Source organism: Maniola jurtina, chromosome 14 (genome assembly GCF_905333055.1).
Source record: "Maniola jurtina chromosome 14, ilManJurt1.1, whole genome shotgun sequence".
Taxonomy (NCBI): domain Eukaryota; kingdom Metazoa; phylum Arthropoda; class Insecta; order Lepidoptera; family Nymphalidae; genus Maniola; species Maniola jurtina.
This window is the reverse complement of record NC_060042.1, coordinates 2,150,859-2,171,327: the sequence shown is the minus strand read 5'-3', so window position 1 is coordinate 2,171,327 and position 20,469 is coordinate 2,150,859. Positions and strand designations below refer to the sequence as shown.

At 36.8% G+C, this 20,469-nt stretch overlaps 2 long non-coding RNA genes across 2 annotated transcripts; one reads left to right on the top strand and one right to left on the bottom strand.

Moving 5' to 3' along the window:
* The first annotated feature begins 475 nt into the window (after positions 1 to 475).
* On the top strand, positions 476 to 11,416 carry LOC123871660. Its single transcript, XR_006797312.1, has 3 exons — positions 476 to 539; positions 7,613 to 7,618; positions 11,407 to 11,416. It is a non-coding gene; the product is annotated as an uncharacterized LOC123871660 (long non-coding RNA).
* On the bottom strand, positions 9,721 to 19,800 carry LOC123871659. Its single transcript, XR_006797311.1, has 3 exons — positions 19,690 to 19,800; positions 10,810 to 10,814; positions 9,721 to 9,733 (listed from the first exon to the last, which is right to left on the bottom strand). It is a non-coding gene; the product is annotated as an uncharacterized LOC123871659 (long non-coding RNA).
* Positions 19,801 to 20,469: the final 669 nt, after the last annotated feature.

Genomic DNA, 20,469 nt, shown 5'->3' with positions numbered 1-20,469 from the left:
AGCTCCACTCTATTCTGTAGATGCGCGTAGAACCTTAAACATTTTCTCAGTCGCAACCTTTGCCACCAAAGGTATGAAAGTTATTCAATTAGTGAATAGCAAAGATGAAAAAAGTTCGTGAAGTCTAACAGTTAATTTAGGGTTCACTATTAACATAACATGTTTAGCATTAAGACATTTTTCATTTTTGTATTGTTCTGAACAACTGTCCATAGACAATTTCCTAATATGTAGTTAATATTCGCAATACAAACCGGTATACACTATTATATAGATAAGGGAAAGGTCAAATTAGATGTTCCTTTTTTTATAGGGCATAAATAGAGTAGATATCTGTATTATGCATACTTTAGTACTTATAGGTATTTTGAAAACCCGATTTTAAACACGATTAAGTTTAATAAAATACTAATTGGGGTTATTGAAACACAAGTGTTTTAAATAATACTAAGCCTAGATAAATTGTAGATGAGTATATATTAGGTACTTAGGACACACAATCCATCTAGGTAGGTCCAATTTCTAGAAAGAAGTTAGCCGTTAATCTAGCTCAGCTGGGCAGCGTTCAGCAAACTTCGAGCTGTCTTCTCGTCCAAAATTCCTCAGTGCTTGAAGACCAAAGTCTGTGATGATGTATTGATCCTAGATTTAGTCGCTAACTAAGTATGGGTCTTATAAGATAGCTCACTTAGCGGGCGATTGAGAAAGCTATGCTTGAAGTTACTCATGTGATCAAACCAGAAAATAACACCTTGTAGGTTTATTAACATTACCTAATTTTATTTTTGTACTAGCTGATACCCGCGACTTCGTTCGCGTGGATGTAGGTTTTTTAAAATTTCCGTGGGAACTCTTTGATTTTCCGGGATAAAAAGTAGCCTATGTGCTAATCCAGGGTATAATCTATCTCCATTCTAAATTTCAGCCCAATCCGTCCAGTAGTTTTTGCGTGAAGGAGTAACAAACATACACACACACACACACACACACACACACACACACACACACACACATACACATACAAACTTTCTCCTTTATAATATTAGTGTGATGTGATAGTGTGATTGTGTAGTTATTCTATCATTACTATTAAAATAAGGCTTTTTACATTATAGTTGAACAATCGATACATCTGGAATTACAGTTTACTTGAATAAATAAAGGTGTTTTTCATGTCATAAACATCAGGGGACGTTTATTAACTGCTACTACGCTTAGAAGCGTAGTTACTATATGGCGTTGGATGTAGACTTTTAAAAATTTATAATCGAATGAAACGCCAACACCTGCCTGCGTGTTTTTTATCTCAACCATTGAAATACTAGCAAAAACCTTATTTTCAATATAAAATGTTACAGCTAAAAGCCGAAGTACAGTTACATCTAGTTTTAGCCGTGTACAACTAGGTGCGATTGGTAGTACTTGATTGAATTTAGGTGTAACCTTTTTATTTAAGAGGGGTCTCTTCGTCACTCGTTTCATACAATCATAGTTCCAATTTCATTTGAATATTAAGCAACCAAAGTCTATGAAATTTTGCAGACATATTCTAGAAACTAATATCTATGTCTGTGGTTTTCCAGATTTCTGTTAATATATTCGGTTTCAAAGTTGCGCGGTCTTAAAAATTCACATACAAATCTTTGAGCCCCTGTAATTTTAAAACTACATATTTTTACAAAAATCTAAAACACCACAGACACAGATATTAGTTTCTAGAATATGTCTGCAAAATTTCATGGACATTGGTTGCTTAGTATTCAAATGAAATTGGAACTACGATTGTATGGAGCAAGTTTCGGAGAGAGCCCTGTTAAGGCTTAGACTAGATGTAGCCTGTAACTTTTGACTGAATAATATTAAACTGCTATTGGCAAGTTGCAGGTTGAGCCCAGAACAAAATCTGTTCACCCCCGCTCTAATCTCAATCTAACCTATTTGTCATACACTTAGAAAATTACGTATTTCTGACCCCTTGTGTGTTTTTATAAAGCGCAAAGCCAGGAGCTCATGAGGAAGAAGAAAACGAGCCTGCGAAGCTGAGTGGAGCGAAACGCGAGGTGGCAAGCGAAGCGAGGCGCCAATATCCGCAGCTAAACGAAGGTCGAATAGGTGAACCTGAATAGAGAAGTGACGAAGTGACACTTCTTGCGTAGCTCATTTTAGCTGAATACAATGTCGATACGTCTAAGTTTAACCAATTAGGCCTACTACCGGCTACGCCTAATTGTAGCCGACTAAAACTAATTGTAACTGCAATTCGGTTTTTAGCCGTAACATATAAAGAGCAAATATATTGTATGTATGTTGATTAACGTCGACTATTGAATTCATGTTGAAGCTCATTGAACTATGTACATTGAACCAATAGGTTCCTAACCTACCTATCTATAGAATAGAATAGAATAGAATAGAATTATTTATTTGCATAATGTGTGTATAATAGATGAACTATTGCAATAATTCTATTTGTAAGTGACAACCGACTTCATCCGAGTGAACTTAGGTGTTTAACATGTTTATACGTTATTGCCACAACCTACATACAAAGTACTAGTAATGCCTATGATTTTGCACGCATGCATTTATGGTTTTTGAAGATCCCGCGGAAATTTTTGATTTTCCGGATTAAAAAGTAGCCTATGTTAGTCTATGTTAGGATACAAGCTATCCCTATAGCTTTCTATCCTTTCCGTCGCTGATATGCAAGCTTGCCAAAAACTGTGCCAAAGTTTGTCAAAATTGGTTAGAGATGGAAAGTTAGCAGACAGACAGACAGACTTTCTCATTTCTAATGATAGTGTAGACGTATGGATTTACGAAATGATACATTTATTTGCAGGAATCATTTCTACTTGGTTGATTGAAGACAGAAACTTTAGCACCCAAAGTCACGACTTTCAAGTTCCATCCAAGTAGTATTGTTGAAAAATTGTAAATTTTGCTAAAACCTATTATAAATACGTGTACTATAAAGTCTATAAACATCTGCATTTATTCTTTTCAGTTAATCAAAATTTAGGTGCAAAGAAACAATTAGTTTTGTTTATAACTCAAAATTTAAAAAACCCCAGACACAAAAACCTCTATAAGAAAACTAGAAAAGAGCTGATAACAAACCACCTTTCAAAACGAAAAAAACTAAATTAAAATCGGTTCATTCGTTTAGGAGCTACGATGCCACAGACAGATACACAGATGCCTACACGCGTCAAACTTATAACACCCCTCTATTTTTGGGTCGGGGGTTGAAAACCAATTTATGCCCGCGACATCGTCCGCGTTGACTAAATATGTCCACAAACAAACCCCTATTTTTCCCTCTTAGGGGTGGAATTTTCAAAAATCCTTTCTTAGCGAATGTCTACGTCGTAAATAGTCTGTGCGTCGATAGATCAGTCAGTCAGTCAGTCACCTTTTCCTTTTATAGGATTTAGACAAGCAGATGCCCTCGGCTTTGTTCGTGTGCAAAAAACAGTGGAATTAGGGCAAAATAGAGGTTGTAAAACATACATTGTTTAATTTCTGGTTTGATAAAGATCTGTTATTGTCTCATCGATAGCGATCTGTTATTGTCTTATCTATTGTGTTAAAACGTGATAAAGAACTAGAAGTACCTCTAATTGGCAAATGGTACGTGCAGGATCGCACTGGCGTTAAGTAAGGGGGCTTCCCCTTAACCTACCCACCTGCTTATGGAAAAATTATGTATTGATGTCTCCAACTTTATTTTAAGTAACAAGTGTAAATTAAAAATTTATACCACCCCCGACAAGTGAAGGTTACAGTAACTAGAAAAGAGCTGATAACTCAACCGATTTTCTTGGATTATAGCTAAAAACATTCTCAATCACTTACCTTTCAAACAAAAAAAAACTAAATTAATTTTAATTTAGTTTTTTTTTTCATTTGTTCATTAGTTTAGGAGCTACGATGCCACAGACACACAAATACACAAATACACAGATATACAAATACACAGATACACACGTGAAACTTATAACACCCCTCTTTTTGGGTCGGGGGTTAAAAAATTTAGTGAAATCCTTTTCAAAATTGAATGGCTGAGCATTGTAAAGAATAACCGGACTGACACCAGCACGGAGCTCGGAGGTATGAAAAAGCCCAAGGACTTAGAATAAGAGGACCTCTAAAGTCAGTGATACAACTTGTCGCATAGGTACTTACCTACCAAACTACAAACAGATTCAAATTGAAAAATTGGCCAAGTGCTAGTGCGACTCGCACACAGAGGGTTCTGTACCATCGTACAAGAAATAACACTTTTTTTCATGGGCCCCATTTTTTTTATTATTAAACAATAGAAATACACAACCTGTGACAGCTCTATCAGTTAAGTAGTTCCAGAGACGGTTTTCAGTACGGTTCTGTAGTTCTAGAGATTACTTGCTACAAATAAACTTACAAACTTTACTGCTTTATAATATTAATATAAAAGTATAGATTTAACCCTATGACTGCATATTTTACCCTACTTTTCTCAATCCATGCCACGAGCTATTACCCATTCGTGCATAAATTACTCTAACAATAACAAGCCATGTTTATGTAACAATAGAAAGCGGATCTACTGAGAGAGAATCATACTAATCCCTACTAATTCTATAAAGAGATTAAGTTCGTAAGTTTGTATGTACGCTGTATCTACAGAATAGTTACGATCCGAGTATGAAAATTATTTCACTGATATATCTTTATATACATGCCTATAATTTAAAAGGAAAAGCTGAATAACTGACTGACTGACTGATATATCAATCAACGCACAGCTCAACCTACTAAACGGATCGGGCTAAGGCTGAAATCTATAGAGCGCACTTTGACTTTGCTCAGACTTAAGACACTGTTAAAACGAGACAGCGCTATACCGCTGGCATAAATCTGTCTCCTTTTCACTGAAACTTAAGTCTAAGCAAAGACAAAGTGCGCTTTATAGATTTCAACCTAAGATTTGGCATGCAGATAGCTATTATGACGTAGACATCTGCTAAGAATCCCGCCTGCTCGTTTGATCGCTATTGTTTATATATAAAAAAGGATTTTTGAAAATTCTATCTCTAAGGGGGAAAAAACGGGTTTGGTGTAGTCCACTCGGACGAAGTCGCGGGCATGAGCTAGTCTATACTAATATTATGAACAGGTCAGGTAGGTAATCTATACTAATAATTTTTGAATAAATGACTTGACTTTTGACTTTAAGAATTGAATGAATGAATTTGACAGTGTGTGCCACTTATGATATGTCAAGACTCTACGACTGGTCCACCGGTTTCTACTGAAAAGAATAGCAGATTCTACTAAGGACTTCTGATTTTTAATCGGCTCTCCATTTTAAGATTTTCACGCCCCTAACCACTTATCGCTTTCCGCTAGCAATGGAACCGCTACCTATTAGTAGGTAGGTACATGCTATGTTAATTAAATAGGGAAAATCACTTAACGCAGTAATAATCAGCCTCGTTCATCACTTTTGCGCATACGATTGTTTTTGTTTCGATTTCCACTTTTATGAAAGTAGGTACGCTTTGTTAACGTTAGGGTCTAAGCAAACAACCAGTGGCAATTCGACCATCTACCATCATTTTTTTTAAAGAATATTAGCGATTTTAATCATAACTAACATTCCCCTGTCCCCTCCAACTAAGCGTAAAGCTTGTGCTAGGAGTGGGTACGACAATAGTGCAACGGCTGAGGTTTGAACCGCCGACCTTCCGGAATTCAGTCCACTCCTATAACCGTTGGGCTATTGAGGCTCAACTAACATGACCTTTAAATACCTACAGTTGCTTGCAATTAAGCTATAAATATGCTTTTATACATAGGGTAAATTTTATTCCGGAAAAGAGTTCCCACGGGATTTTAAAAAACCTATATTCAAGCGAACAAAGTTGCGGGCACCAGCTAGTTTATCCATAAATGAGAGTTTGAGTGAATCAACCCAATTGTGTCAACGCACTCTTAAACAGGTGGAGGCCCGGAGTCAATAAACGTTCATTAAAAAGCAGTTATCTCAGATATCAAATACCATCGGGAGGAAGCAATAAAATCGCGCGGATTGCGAAACGGCATAAGAGTGTTGCATACCATACATACCCGATGTAAGGCCACGGCTTCAGTGACAGAGGGAGACGGAGCGGGAGCGGCGGTGGGAGCGGGGCTTTTATACAATACGCATTTCTGACTGTGCAAACTTGGACTGTCTCCTTGGTGCAATGGTAAGCGCTGTGGTCTTAGTAGTGGGACGTCCCGGGTTCTATTTCAGCAGGGGTTTGAAATTTTATAATCTCTAAACTGATCTGGTTTGGTGAGAGGCTTCAGCCGCGGCTAGTTACCACCCTACTGGCAAAACCGTGCCACCAAGTGATTTAGCATTCCGGTACGATACCGTGTAGAAATCAAAGGAGTATGGGTTAAATGAAAACTGCCATCCAGCCTAGCCCGCTTCCATCTTAGATTGCATCGTCACTTACCACCAGGTGAGATTGCAGTCGAGGACTCACTTGTATCCGCATAGTCACAGTTCATGACAGTAATAAAACTTGTAACTAAGCCTAGAAGTTTCACCTACATTGGTAGGCGGCAAATTTAGGCTATGAAATGACTAGCTATACGATATGGGCCATCGTGGTAGCAGCGTGGCAAGAAGTTTTAAATATTAAGGAAAGAAAGAAAGAAAAGAAAAAAACTTTTTATTTGATCACAATGAGCCTTAAAACTAATTACATTAATCTATTCTTATATACAATATATTACATTAAAGAAAGATTCATGTGTGACCAAACCCAGATCTCCCACTCAGCATCATGCCACAGCAAGCTCCAGCGCTGGTTTTCAGTGAGAGCCTTGAATAGTGAAGTCACGGAGACTACAAGCTAAACTATTGTAAAAAATATTATGATATAATGAAATAAATACGCAGCAAACAAATATTTTAAAAGAAAAGACCAACCTAAACCAAACAACGCAAATATACAAACACGAAAAGAGGCTTAGCGAAATTATTAAGACAAAAGAAGGTACAGTAAAAATAACATAATTTAAAATGATAGGCGACATAAGTGCTGTAACGATAGGTGCTTATAAAAAAAAACACTCGTTATAGAATAAATTAATATATATTAATTATAATATTTTGAAATCGCACGCTCGCCATCGCTCATCGCCCCGCTCGACGACGCGCCGCTGTCGTTGAGGCCGTAGCCTAACGAATTCAATGTTCGCGACGATTGACTGAGGTCCCGTACATTACTTGCATGTTGTTGTAGGCGAGGAGACGGCTGTTACATCTCTCATGGCCCAGTTACCATCATCATCATCATCATGATTATCCCATAGCTGGCTCACTACTGAGCACAGGTGAAGACCCTCACCTGACCCGAGAGAAGTCTCAGAATGAGATGGGTTTGGCCATACTCCACCACAATATCCAAGTGCGGATTGGCAGACTTCATACACCTTTGAGTACTTACGTTATGGAAAACTCTCAGGCATATAGGTTTCCTCACGAGGTTTTCCTTCATCGTTAAAGCGTTACTGTTAATAGAGCGTGTGTGTAAGCCTGGGATCGGTCCCTCGAGTTCCAGAATGGAAGGCCGAGGTCTTAATGAAAACGTCGTCAATAGGTACCCGGCTGAGTTTATTATGGGCTCTGGGCGCGTTTGGAACTTCGTAGCTTTAGTTTTAAGTTCACGTAAATCATTATCATTTATAACCATTACATAAATTATCTTACATATTATACAACAACTATTGACGATCAAAAAGTGTAAATTAAAAATTTATAACACCCCCGACAAGTGAAGGTTACAGTAACTAGAAAAGAGCTAATAACTTTCAAACGGCTGAACCGATTTTTTTGGATTATAGCTAATCGATCAAGCCACCTTTCAAACAAAAAAAACTAAATTAAAATCGGTTCATCCGGAGCTACAATGCCACAGACAGTTACACAGATACACACGTCAAACTTATAAAACCCCTCTTTTTGGGTTGGGGGTTAAAAAGGTGAAATAGTATTTGACTTTGAACACTCGTTGAGATTACTCCGAGCCATACATATTGTAGCCACCTTATTGCTCCATCTCTGTATCTATATAAGCTCCCAGCGATACAAATATAATTAGATTATCTTTTTATCTGTTTAATGATTGTTAATTTTGTAGCTGTCTCTGTAGTCTGCTAGAAATACTCATGAGAATCATGTAACACACTGCTATGTTGTTCTTCTAACTCTTTACAAAGCCAACGTCATAAAATGCTACAACACAGCAGACTTTAACAAGGTTCATACAGTTTTTTGTATACTTATTATAAAACTGCCATCCTTTTTCTAAAAAACGGCTAGCTCCAAAAAGTACTGTGTGAGTTATTTTTTAACTAAATTTGGCAAGAAGTACGTAAAACCACACTAAAAAAATCTAAAAATATTTAAAATTAACAATAATTAGTACAAAATATACGATTACAAATACATTTAAAATCAAAGTTTATTTATATTCATCTGGATAAATACTAGAATTATAGATAGCGATCAGCCTATTGATTCGGTAACTCAGTGTCTAACACTGAATGATAATCACCGAGCTCATTCAACATTCATTTTTAATCCTTTTCTATGAAAAAAAAAATTTTAATTAAAAAATATTAAAAATGTGGAATCAACTCCCATCGGCGGTGTTCGCACTAAATTACAACATAGGATTATTCAAGGGGCGGAACAACAAATTCCTGAAAGGCCGGCAACGCACCGGCGGTACCTCTGGTGCTGCAAATATTCATGGGCGGCAGGTAATCACTTAACACCAGGTGACCCGCCCGCTCGTTTGCTCGTTATTTTTTTATAAAAAAAGGACGTCAGAAAAAAAATTGCTACCAAATATTGTAAAACCCACCCACGTAACGCCACATAATACAAGCCTCAACAGTATTGACTCAACGCAGTGTCACTTCATATCCCAGACGCGTCGAACAAAAAGCGTGAACATAAATATACATTATTCATCAACACATCCGGCCGTGTGTCTCCGCTAACGGTCCGGCGACAACGCTAAAAGCCTTATAGCCTGGAATCTTGATATAATAACAAGCTACGGACTTTTTATAAGCATTCCCTGAAGTAAGTTGAACTATTTATCAGGATTTTGAATAAAAATTTCAATTTTTATCTGTCTCCCGCTCCTTTTGCGTCTCATTCCTCATTTCTGGTTGAAACTTCTTTCAATCATCATCATGATCAGCCTGTGGACATCCACTGTTGGACATAGACCTTCCCTAAAGAACGCCACCACACTCGGTCCTCAGCCTTCCTTATCCAGCCGTTTTTTATCGTCGGTCCATCGTGCTGGAAGGCGTGCCACATCATGCTTGCTTTTACGCGGTCTCCACTCAAGGACTTTCCAGCTCCAACGGCCATTGCCTCTATGACAGACATGGCCTGTCCACTGCCACTATACCTTGCTAATAGTTTCAATAATGGTAAGAATTTTCTCGAGATAAGAATGCGGCAGTCATCCAGATCTTTACGAGTCGGGCTTACTCTGACTAATCACGTGAGTCTAATCGTTATCACTACCCATAAAAAAGTGTCTTTGTTTGTTGGTTTGTTAGTTTTCCTTCAATCACGTCGCAACGGATTGACGTGATTTTTCCCATCGTTATAGTTAAAGAAAAACTTGGAAACTGCTACTTTTTATCCCAAAAAATAAAAGAGTTCCTACAGGATTCTTAAAAACCTAAATCCACGCAAACGAAGTCGCGGGCATCGGCTAGTTTATTTATATTTACATTGGATATCACTCACGATGAGTGAAAAACTCGGCTCATTGGTGAGGCCCCCATGGTCAAAACAGTAGGGGGAGACCACTGGCAAAATGGGAAAATGAGATTAAAAGAACAGGCCTAAAATGGGATAGAATAGCACAGGACCCAGATAAATGGACATCTTTGGCCTTGACCCAACTTGCATGAATATTAATAATAATTACTTAAAATCCTAATAATACTAACAACTAAATTATAAGTTTAATTAACCAAATAACAACAAAATTACATCAACTGTTGTAAAATGCAAGAATTTATTTCTTGCATTTTACTTTTTTTTTTTTTACTTCATTTATTACTCACGATACTTTAAACTCTACAAAGGTCCACTTTCCTAAACTAAAAAAATATGGCTTCTCGTTGGTGTTGTTGCTAATGCATTTTCAGGCAATTTTCTACAAAGTTTGCATTACACTCGCTAATGAAGGTGGGGCGACAGATATATCGCCGCATCTTCATTACCAGTGTTCTTAGTATGGGATTGCTCACCTCACCAAGCGCGTAAAAACACTTCAGCATTAAAGTAAAATGGACCTTAACGATCTAATTTTAACGCTCAAGTTGATCTAAATATCTACAGCCAGCGCTCCAAGCGTAAACGTTGCAACGTTTTTTATTTATTTATTCAGGTACAAGTAAGCCCCTGACTGCAATCTCACCTGGTGGTAAGTGACGATGCAGTCTAAGATGGAAGCAGGCTAACCTGGAAGGGTTATCGCAGTTTTTATTAAACCCATACTCCTTTGGTTTTTACACGGCATCGTTCTAGAACGCTAAATCGCTTGGCGGCACGCCTTTGCCGCTAAGATGGTAACTAGCCATGGCCAAAGCCTCCCCACCAGATGATCAAAAATAGATGGTACTGAATTTTGGACTTTAAATCGAGAAGCTTTAGGTCTGTTTACTTTGACATTTTGTTTCGACTGACAAAATCTCATACTAAGCACGCTACAAAGCAAAAAGTTTCACGGCCCCTCCTTCGGGAGGAGGCGTTATACCTACACAAGGTGACCCTCTGTCAAAGCAATAGATCACTGGGTCATACAATGTATTATGGAGGTATCGCTAAGTATGCGTGACCTCTTAATGTTTTTTTTATATAAGTAGCGAGCAAACGAGCAGGTGGGTTGCCTGATGGTACGCGATTACCGCCGCCTATGAACATTCGTAGCAACAGAAAAACTACCAATACGTTGCTGTTTTTCGGGAATTCGTTGATCCGCCCCTTAAATAATTCTATGTTATAATTCAGTTGGAACACCGTCGAAGGGAGTACCAACGGGACTCTATTACTAAGCCTTCGCTATCCGTTCGTCCGTCCGTCCATATGTCTGCAAGTGGGTTATACTTATATCTCACGAACAGTAATACGTAGAGAGTTAGAATTTTCATAGTGTGTATTTCTGTGACAACAAATAATAAAAAACCAAGGAGGCGAATTTCAAACAGGCCGTCATGCAAATTAATACAAATAAAAAGCAGCAGTGGACGCAAACGGGCTGATTGATTGATGGATTGACATGGTGTTATATCTTGTACGATGACGCGAAACCCTTTGTGTGCGAGTCCAACTCGGATTTGGTAGTTGATCGGTTTTAGTTTGGGACAAAAGTGTTATGTCTTCTCGAAGATGTGTTTCTTGTTGCCTGCAAGGCATGTATCCGAGGACGGACCTGAGTTAAACGAGCCATTAGTAAACTCACTGTTTGCTGCGACGATTTTTCAACTAACTTCAAATTCATTATTTTAATTGGGTTGCAAGGTTCGTATTTCAAGAGGCGTGACTACGAAGCTATTAACTCTGAAAGGTACTTAGATGCTAAGCTTCTATACTTGTTGCTTGGTAAAATATTTGTGGAATAGTCTATAGAATTTGTCTATTAAGACCCTTATAGTAAACTAGAGGATGCCTGCGACGTCATCCGCGTGGATTTAGATTTTTATAAATGCCGTGGGAACTGTTTGATTTTTCAGGATAAAAAGTTGCCTATTTCGATTACAGGGACGCAAGCTACTTCGGTACCAAATTCCATACAAATCGGTTTTGTGGATGGGTCTTTAGGAATCCTGCGGGAACTCTTTGATTTTCCGGGATAAAAAGTAGCCTATGTCCATTGTCCGTCCCCGAGATATAATTTAACCCTGTACCAAACGTCAGAATCGGTAACACTGTTGGGCCGTTAAAAGGTAGCAGACAGACAGGCAGACAGATAGACAGACAGATAGACAGACAGATACACTTTCGCATTTATAATATTTGTATGGATTAAACTGAATGATGAGTATAAATTAAATATAATTACCACTCAAGTTAAAGACATCAACGCGTTCACTGCTCACGACAAGATAATAATATTATGATTTATTATTATTAACCCCCGACCCAAAAAGAGGGGTGTTATAAGTTTGACGTATGTAAAACTTTACGTGACTCTAACGTGTGTAAACAAAAAAAAACAGAAAATAAAATACCTTCAGCAATAAAAATCGTATACATTACTCATTCACACTAGTATTTTAATAAGCCTCTACTATTTTAATGAGATGAATGAGGACTACGGATAAATTGCAGGCGCGTGTTGCACTCAGCGGTTTAGCTGAATGACAAACTATTCCAAACACTCGATTCTAACTACCATGACACCATTAGGACTAGTCACTAGAGATAGACTATTTTACACATATTATGTGAAAAATCAGGTGAAAAGCCTTTTCATGATTATGTAGCATTTGCTATTTTTAACCCCCGACCCAAAAAGAGGGGTGTTTTAATTTGACGTGTGTATCTGTGTATCTGCGTATCTGTGTATCTGTCTGTGGCATCGTAGCGCCTAAACGAATGAACCCATTTTAATTTAGTTTTTTTTTGTTTGAAAGGTGGCTTGATCGAGAGTGTTCTTAGCTATAATCCAAAAAAATTGGTTTAGTCGTTTAACAGTCTCTTTTTGAATGACTTAAACTGTTCCAACCACTCAATTCTAACTACCGCGACACCATTAGGACTAGTCACTAGAGATAGACTATTTCACACATAGCATGTGAAAAATCAGTAAGTTGGTAGGTAGGTATAGGTTGTGAATATTCACTAAGCAAAATCTTACATTATACTAGAGGATGCCCACGACTTCGCCCGCGTGGACTTAGGTTTTTAAAGACCCCGTGGGAACTGTTTGATTTTCCGGGATAAAAAGTTGCCTATCACACTAATATTATAAAGGCGAAAGTTTGTATGTGTGTGTGTGTGTATGTTTGTTACTTCTTCACGCAAAAACCACTGGACAGATTTGGCTGAAATTTGGAATGGAGATAGATAATATCCTGGATTAGCACATAGGCTACTTTTTATCCCGGAAAATCAAAGAGTTCCCACGGGATTTCGAAAAACCTAAATCCACGCGGGCGAAGTCGCGGGCATCGGCTAGTATCAATTACAGGGACGCAAGCTACCTCGGTACCAAATTTCGTACAAATCGGTTAAACGGATGGGGTCTTTAGGAATCCCGTGGGAACTGTTTGGTTTTCCGGGATAAAAGGTTGTCTATGTCAATAACATGGACGCAAGCTACCTCGGCACCAAATTTCGTACAAATCGGTTAAGCGGATGGGTCTGTAGGAATCCCGTGGGTACTCTTACTTAGATTTTCCGGGACAAAAAGTAGCATATGTCCGTCCCCGGAATATAAGCTAACCCTGTACCAATTTCGTCAGAATCGGTTAAACTGTTGGGCCGTGAAAAGGTAGCAGACAGACAGACACACTTTCGCATTTATAATATTAGTATGGATTAGTATGGAAGTATGGATGGATTATTACATTGGCCTGAATACGAGTTGCAGTACACAAAAATCTTTGTTCGTAATGGTCCGTCTTGTGTACATAGTCTCATTGGTGATACGAGTACCTACTAGTGAAAATTCCTTACTAAGTATTTTCACTAAATGTATTTATTGTTCAAAATGTACAAATTACACGCAATTGATATTCTCAGCTATTCGAATTAGCTCTAGTCTCATAACTGTAGAAAATGCCGGGTTTGATTGAAAACTAAATTACTACGGGTGTAAAATATTGCTTGAACACTTGAACATTGATTACTTTGAGGCTGCAATAAATTATACTATACGTTACGTAATAATTTAGGACTAATGAAATTAACGACGTAGTCACCTAATGAGACATTCCCTTTGTTAAATTCTTCATCAGAGATAAAGCATTTTTGCAATTAATAGTTTCATACCTTTTCAAATAAATTAGAGCAAATATAATACATTTTTAAAAGCTTTTATTGGGTTTTATTCATACGTAGGCATTCCATCGACTTTATATCAAATAAATAAATTATTTACCAATTATACCAATGGCCAACATTTATGGTGAAAACAAGATGGTAACCATGGACCTGGAATAGCTAGATACCACATTTCATTAAATACGTATTAAAAACGCGAAAGTTTGTATATATGGATGGATGTATGGATGTTTGTTACTCTTGCACCCAAAAAATAACTGGTCGGATTTGACTGAAATTTGGAATGGAGATAGATGATACCCTGGATTAGCACATAGGCTACTTTTTATCTCGAAAAATCAAAGAGTTCACACGGGATTTTTAAAAAACCTACATCCACGCGAACGAAGTCGCGGGCATCAGCTAGTGTATAGTAAATAGTATGAAAACCAACTGCCCCAGTTTTCCTACGTACGATGACGTCACGCTAGTCACTCAATGATGATCACTCGCAATCACAAGTTTCAATCGTCACGTGGCAGTGAGCCAACAGACTTTGACAGGAGAGAGGATCGATTTTCAAGGTTCCGTAACCGAAGAGTGCCAACGAAACCCTATTACTAAGGCTCCAAAGTCTGTCCGTCCATCCGTCTGTCTATCAGCGAGCTGTATCTCATGAATAGTAATAGATAGAGAGTTGAAATTTTCACGGAACATGTATTTCTATTGCCGCTGTAACAACAAATAATAAAAATATCAAAATAGCCACAATTAAAAATGTATTATTCCTTGTACGATGGTGCGGAACCCTTCGTGTGTGAGTCTGACTCGTACTTAACTATTCTTTTTCCAATTTGGATAATATTTACAGAGGAATAAATAAATCGGTGCTTGGCACTTTGGCTCAATTTTTGGTCCCGCCTGGACGGACGGGTGCGGTATCTAGCTACTCCAAGTCCATGGTGGAGAGAATATTATTCACACATTGCTAATAAACCACTCTTTGACTCCTGCCGCGATCAATAAACTTGTCTATAGAAATTAATTGAAAACACCAACTCCGTCACGGCTTCCAGCTGGGAATTAAGATGACCAGGTCAAATAAATCGCGCATTGGATACATAAAGATGAATAAAGATTGGATGCACTATTTTATGTCCTAGGTCGAACTTAGTGGCATGAACATTAAAATGTCGATATTGTATGAATCTCGTGACGAGATTTTGCTAGCTTTTTTTGTTGCTAATAACTCTGATTAATTTTTTAAACAGCACTAGAGGATGCCCGCGACTTCATCCGCGTGGATTTAGGTTTTTTAAGATCCCGTGGGAACTGTTTGATTTCCCGGGATAAAAAGTTGCCTATATCAATTACAGAAACGCAAGCTATCCAAATTTCAAGTGGATGGGTCTTTAGGAATCCCGTGGGGACTCTTTGATTTTCCGAGATAAAAAGTAGCCTATGTCCGTCCCCAATACTACTCAATACTTAAAAACATGTTCTAATGGCGCCAATTATTAGAGATTATATTTAACCGCGATGTTATATTTAACTTCGAAACTAACTGTACAGAGCAAATGCAAAGTCATTCAAGAATTCCGACCAATCAGAATTTTGTTGTTCGTTTTTGACTTTCGAACGACCATAGGAGTATAGAAAGTTTTGTCATTATTTGAGAAAAGTAAATTCATTCAAAAGTAAAATGGTGCTTCATTCAAATAATAAAAAACTAAAAAGGAAACAAGTGGAATGTAAATTGTATTTATTTTCTAGATTTTGTAGATTAAAGAAAAAAAAAATTTTCCTAAGGTTGCCTTCTATAGTTTTAAAATAGATCCCTAGGTTTTGAAAAATTTGTATCAATTTTGATCAGCAGGTTATTATTTACCAGCAAAACATGTTTTCGAACCACGAGAAATGTTAATTGCTTTATTTTATCATCACCTGGCCCCAACTAGGTCAACAGCATAAACTTTTTTTAGTGTTGCGAATAACATTTTCAATTCGCTTTTTCAAAAAAACCGGCCGAGTGAGAGTCAGCCTCGCGCGCTGAGGGTTCCGTTATTGGGTAATTTTTCCGACGAACGAAGTGATCCTATAAGGGTTCCGTTTTTGTCGTGTACCTGAATCTAAAAAAATTTAGATTCAGGTACACGTTAATAACAGGATATTAAATTAATTATAATAAATATAACAGGAATTCAGTAACTCGTACTTATTTAATATATTATGATTATTGATTAAACTAGCAGATGCGTGGAATTAGGTTTTTAAAAATCCCGCGAAAATCCTATGATTTTCCGGTATAAAAAAAAATTAAAAATATTATTTATGCAAAAAATCACTTGATCATTTCTCCGTTGTGGTGGCATTGAAAGATAAACCAACAAATAAACACACATTCGGATTTATAATAATATGATTCGGGATTGACTTATTAAAACCATGAAAGCTTCTAGATTAAACCTTAATTTATTAACCCCCGACCCAAAAAGAGGGGTGTATGTATAAGTTTGCCGTGTGTATCTGTGTTCATCATTAAAATCGGTTCATCAGTTTAGGAGCTATGATGCCACAGACATTTACGACAGACAGAGATTTTAATTTAGTTGAGTGGCTTGATCAAGAGTGTTCTTAGCTATAATCCAAGAAAATCGGTTCAGCCGTTTGAAAGTTATCAGCTCTTTTCTAGTTACTGTAACCTTCACTTGTCGGGGGTGTTATAAATTTTTAATTTACACTTGTATTATTTAAAATTTAGAAAACTTTGCTTTAAGGAAGTTCCTAATATTTAACTGGAGACTATTAATCTCAATATAATATGCGAGGAAGTTATAAGGCACCGCTCCTATTTTATTTAAGTAGCACGCACAACAGATTCGTAGAAGCTTTATTATAGTTTAGATTAGATGAAAATTAACATGGTCGGTATTGTTGAGTCTATTATCTTCGAATTTTGGTATCGCTTTTATTTTCAAGTATAACTACTATCGCACGTCGATTTGTTGAACGGTGTTTTAATCTAATGGATTGTTTGTATTTGTTTGTTGGAGTAAATAAAAAGGACTTCATAGCTTAGCAGTGAAGACGTACGCCTCCTATTCGGAACGCCAGGAGTTCCCAAGGAGAAGCAAATAAATAAATTGAATTGAATTGAATTGAAAAAAGGCTGTAACTATTAAATACTACACAACTAAGCCACGGAATCTTGATGACTTACACGTAGACCGTAGACCTTTGTTTTCACGAAGAAAATCCTTCATGGAAACCACCGTCCACGGGGGAGCATAGTGGTTATGTCGGAGTCCCAACGACTAAAAACCTCACGAAGTTCCATCCCACCGCTGACGATGGAGCACAAGGGACCAACAACGTCTCATTACTCCGCCAGAACTCAGAAACTCCTCTTTCATTTGATATTTCACTCGATACGATAGCGAAAAGAAAATTCAGAGACCCTACACTTTTTTGGATGTAACTTGTAACATTTGTCATACTGATTTTGTTCGTACAAATTACCTACTTCACCCAGGCCATAAATATCGAATCGATTGACACCTCAGTCATCAAAATCGGCTCTGTAGTTTAGGCGCTATGATGGAACATATACAAATGCAAACATACAATATACATACATGTTTAGAGATAAGCATTTCCATTGTAACTTAATTATTATCTACTTTGTAACTAGAATGTTGGTACATGAAAAATAAAAATAAAAATAAATACATACATACACTCATGCATAGACTGCTTAAATCATAACCCTTCTTTTTGACTTTGCCGTAATCAGATAAAAAGTAGACCCATGGAAATAAAATTAATTGGTCTAGATATGCCATGTAAGGGACGCAAAAAGTGGTGGGATGGGACGAGTCGGGATAAATATTAGATAATCAATGTTGCCTCCGCAGTTATGCGAAGCGAGGCACGAAGCAAGATAACATTTTTTCTACAAATATTGTATGAGTTCTTTGTAAGCGAATGGCAATTTAAATTGAGAGCTTTCAAAAGCTCTGGTGATTGTGCTGTCATAAATAACACGCAAAACTTAAATGTGTCTATTATTTTGTACCTATTAGCGATTCCACGATCTTCATTCCTTAATTTTAAACCTTAGCAGTTAAGACCTCCATAGACGAGACTTCAAAAATAATAGTAGTCAGTTTCTTAATAGAGGCATACGGGAGATGGGAAAGGGAGTTATCAGTGAATAGAAATGTTTGGAACATCATGGAGACATCTGATTTGCATTCAATTTATAGGCCGGCGAACCATCAGTTGATCGGTTACATTCCGATCTGACAAAACTATCGACTGATTGGTAAAGGATACCGCAGACAATCGATTAAAATCTTATTTAGTTCTCTAGCTATTTTTATATTAATGTCAATATTTAAGTCAAAAATACAATATTCGCTAAATAATAAAACTATACACAATGTCAAATCCTAAAAACTACTAATTAATAATTATAAATTAAGCTAGGCTATTTTTTGTTTCGAATAATTTCGTGGTTATTTGCCTATGATACAACCAGAAAATAATAAACAAAATTCCGTATTATTCATCACAAGGGTACAGTTTAAACTGAAGCGATTGAAATTCTTAAATTTTTAATAACTCTAAAATAACGAAATTTTGGATATGGCAAATAAACTCTACTTTCACCCCTTGCAAGGAATGTATCGCATTTCCAGTCACCGTGTACTTATATATAAAAATATTCTTGCTCATCCTACAGTTTAGAATAATATCTAATAAACCGGGAACATGTTAGGAAAAAAGGAATTCTACTTATATTATTAAGTGATTGAAGAAAATCTATCAGTGGTGCCATTTAAATGATTTATATGCCGTAATAACTAAGTAGTGTAGATAGCCTTAGTAATTTTTTTTAATATTTATAACTTCTTTATAATGAACTAGCTGATACCCGCGACTTCGTTCGCGTGGATGTAGGTTTTTTAAAATTCCCGTGGGAACTCTTTGATTTTCCGGGATAAAAAGTAGTCTATGTGCTAATCCAGGGTATAATCTATCTGCATTCTAAATTTCAGCCCAATACGTCCAGTAGTTTTTGCGTGAAGGAGTGACAAACATACACACACACACACATACACACACACACACACACACATACAAACTTTCTCCTTAATAATATTAGTGTGATTCCAAGAACATTCTTTTTCTTTACAATCAGTTTTAATTTAATCAGTGCAATGTCTTCGTCATTCATCATCATATCAACCGAAAGACGTCCACTTCTGGACATAGGGTCTCGTGTAGGGACTTCCACACACCACGGTCTTGCACTGCCTAAGTGCAGCTGCTTCCTGCGACTTGTTTTAAAAAATTGTTTGTTTTGTGTTGTTTGTTTTGTCAATTAAAAATGTTTAGGAGCTACGATGCCACAGACAGATAAACACGTCAAACTTATAACACCCCTCTTTTTGGGTCGGGGGTTAAAAACAAAATTGTCGACGCGTCTGTCAGTTACCCAGAATTGCCTCTATCTGGTTTTATAATAATATAAAATATACCCGGAATGTTATAATGATATGATTAGGTCCGCAAACAATTATAAACTTATATAAATTATATTATTATAAATTATTAACTTTTCGTTGGCACAACATATGGTACACAACACTATGTTTAAGTAAAGTTAGTTTTTAAGTTTTATATTTTATATTTTAAGTTTTATTTATTTTTTAAGTTTTTATATTTTAAGCGTGTTTTGTATTACCTGTGTGTTGATCCAATGAATAAACTTAATTCTATTCTATTCTATAAAGCTTCAAGTTCAAACACTCCCGGGTGCTGCAAAAAACTTACCTAGCTTATTGTAAAACTATTTCCCCGAACAGAATCCGATCGATGCATAATATCGAGCATAATCTGTACTTCGATTCACAGAACAAGTTCTTTTAAAACTGGCGAAAACGATAAGACTCCGACACGACAATACACAGTTTGTACCGCGTGTATGAGGCTGCATCATCTTTTTAACTGATAAATACACGTAAAGGATAAGGCGGTTATTAGCTGCGCCACCGAATTTTTTTTCTTTATTTTTAGTGGGCTTTTATATCTATGTATATCTAAATATAAACAAATATCATAAAATGAAATAAAAGTAAACCACCTTGGCTTCGCAAGGATAGCTTGAAAATAACTATTCCAACAACAATGTATAGTAGGTACATTGTTTTCGTGTCGCTTTTATACAGTGCACGTCACGGAAGCTCTCAAATGGAACGATTTTTTCCGATTTAATTGACAGTGATATTATATCATACCGTTATTTTCGCACAATATTCATAAATTATCTTAATGTATAAAACACAAAAATGTTTCCACCTGTGTCCGTTGTAGACTTTGAAACCATCCAACTGATG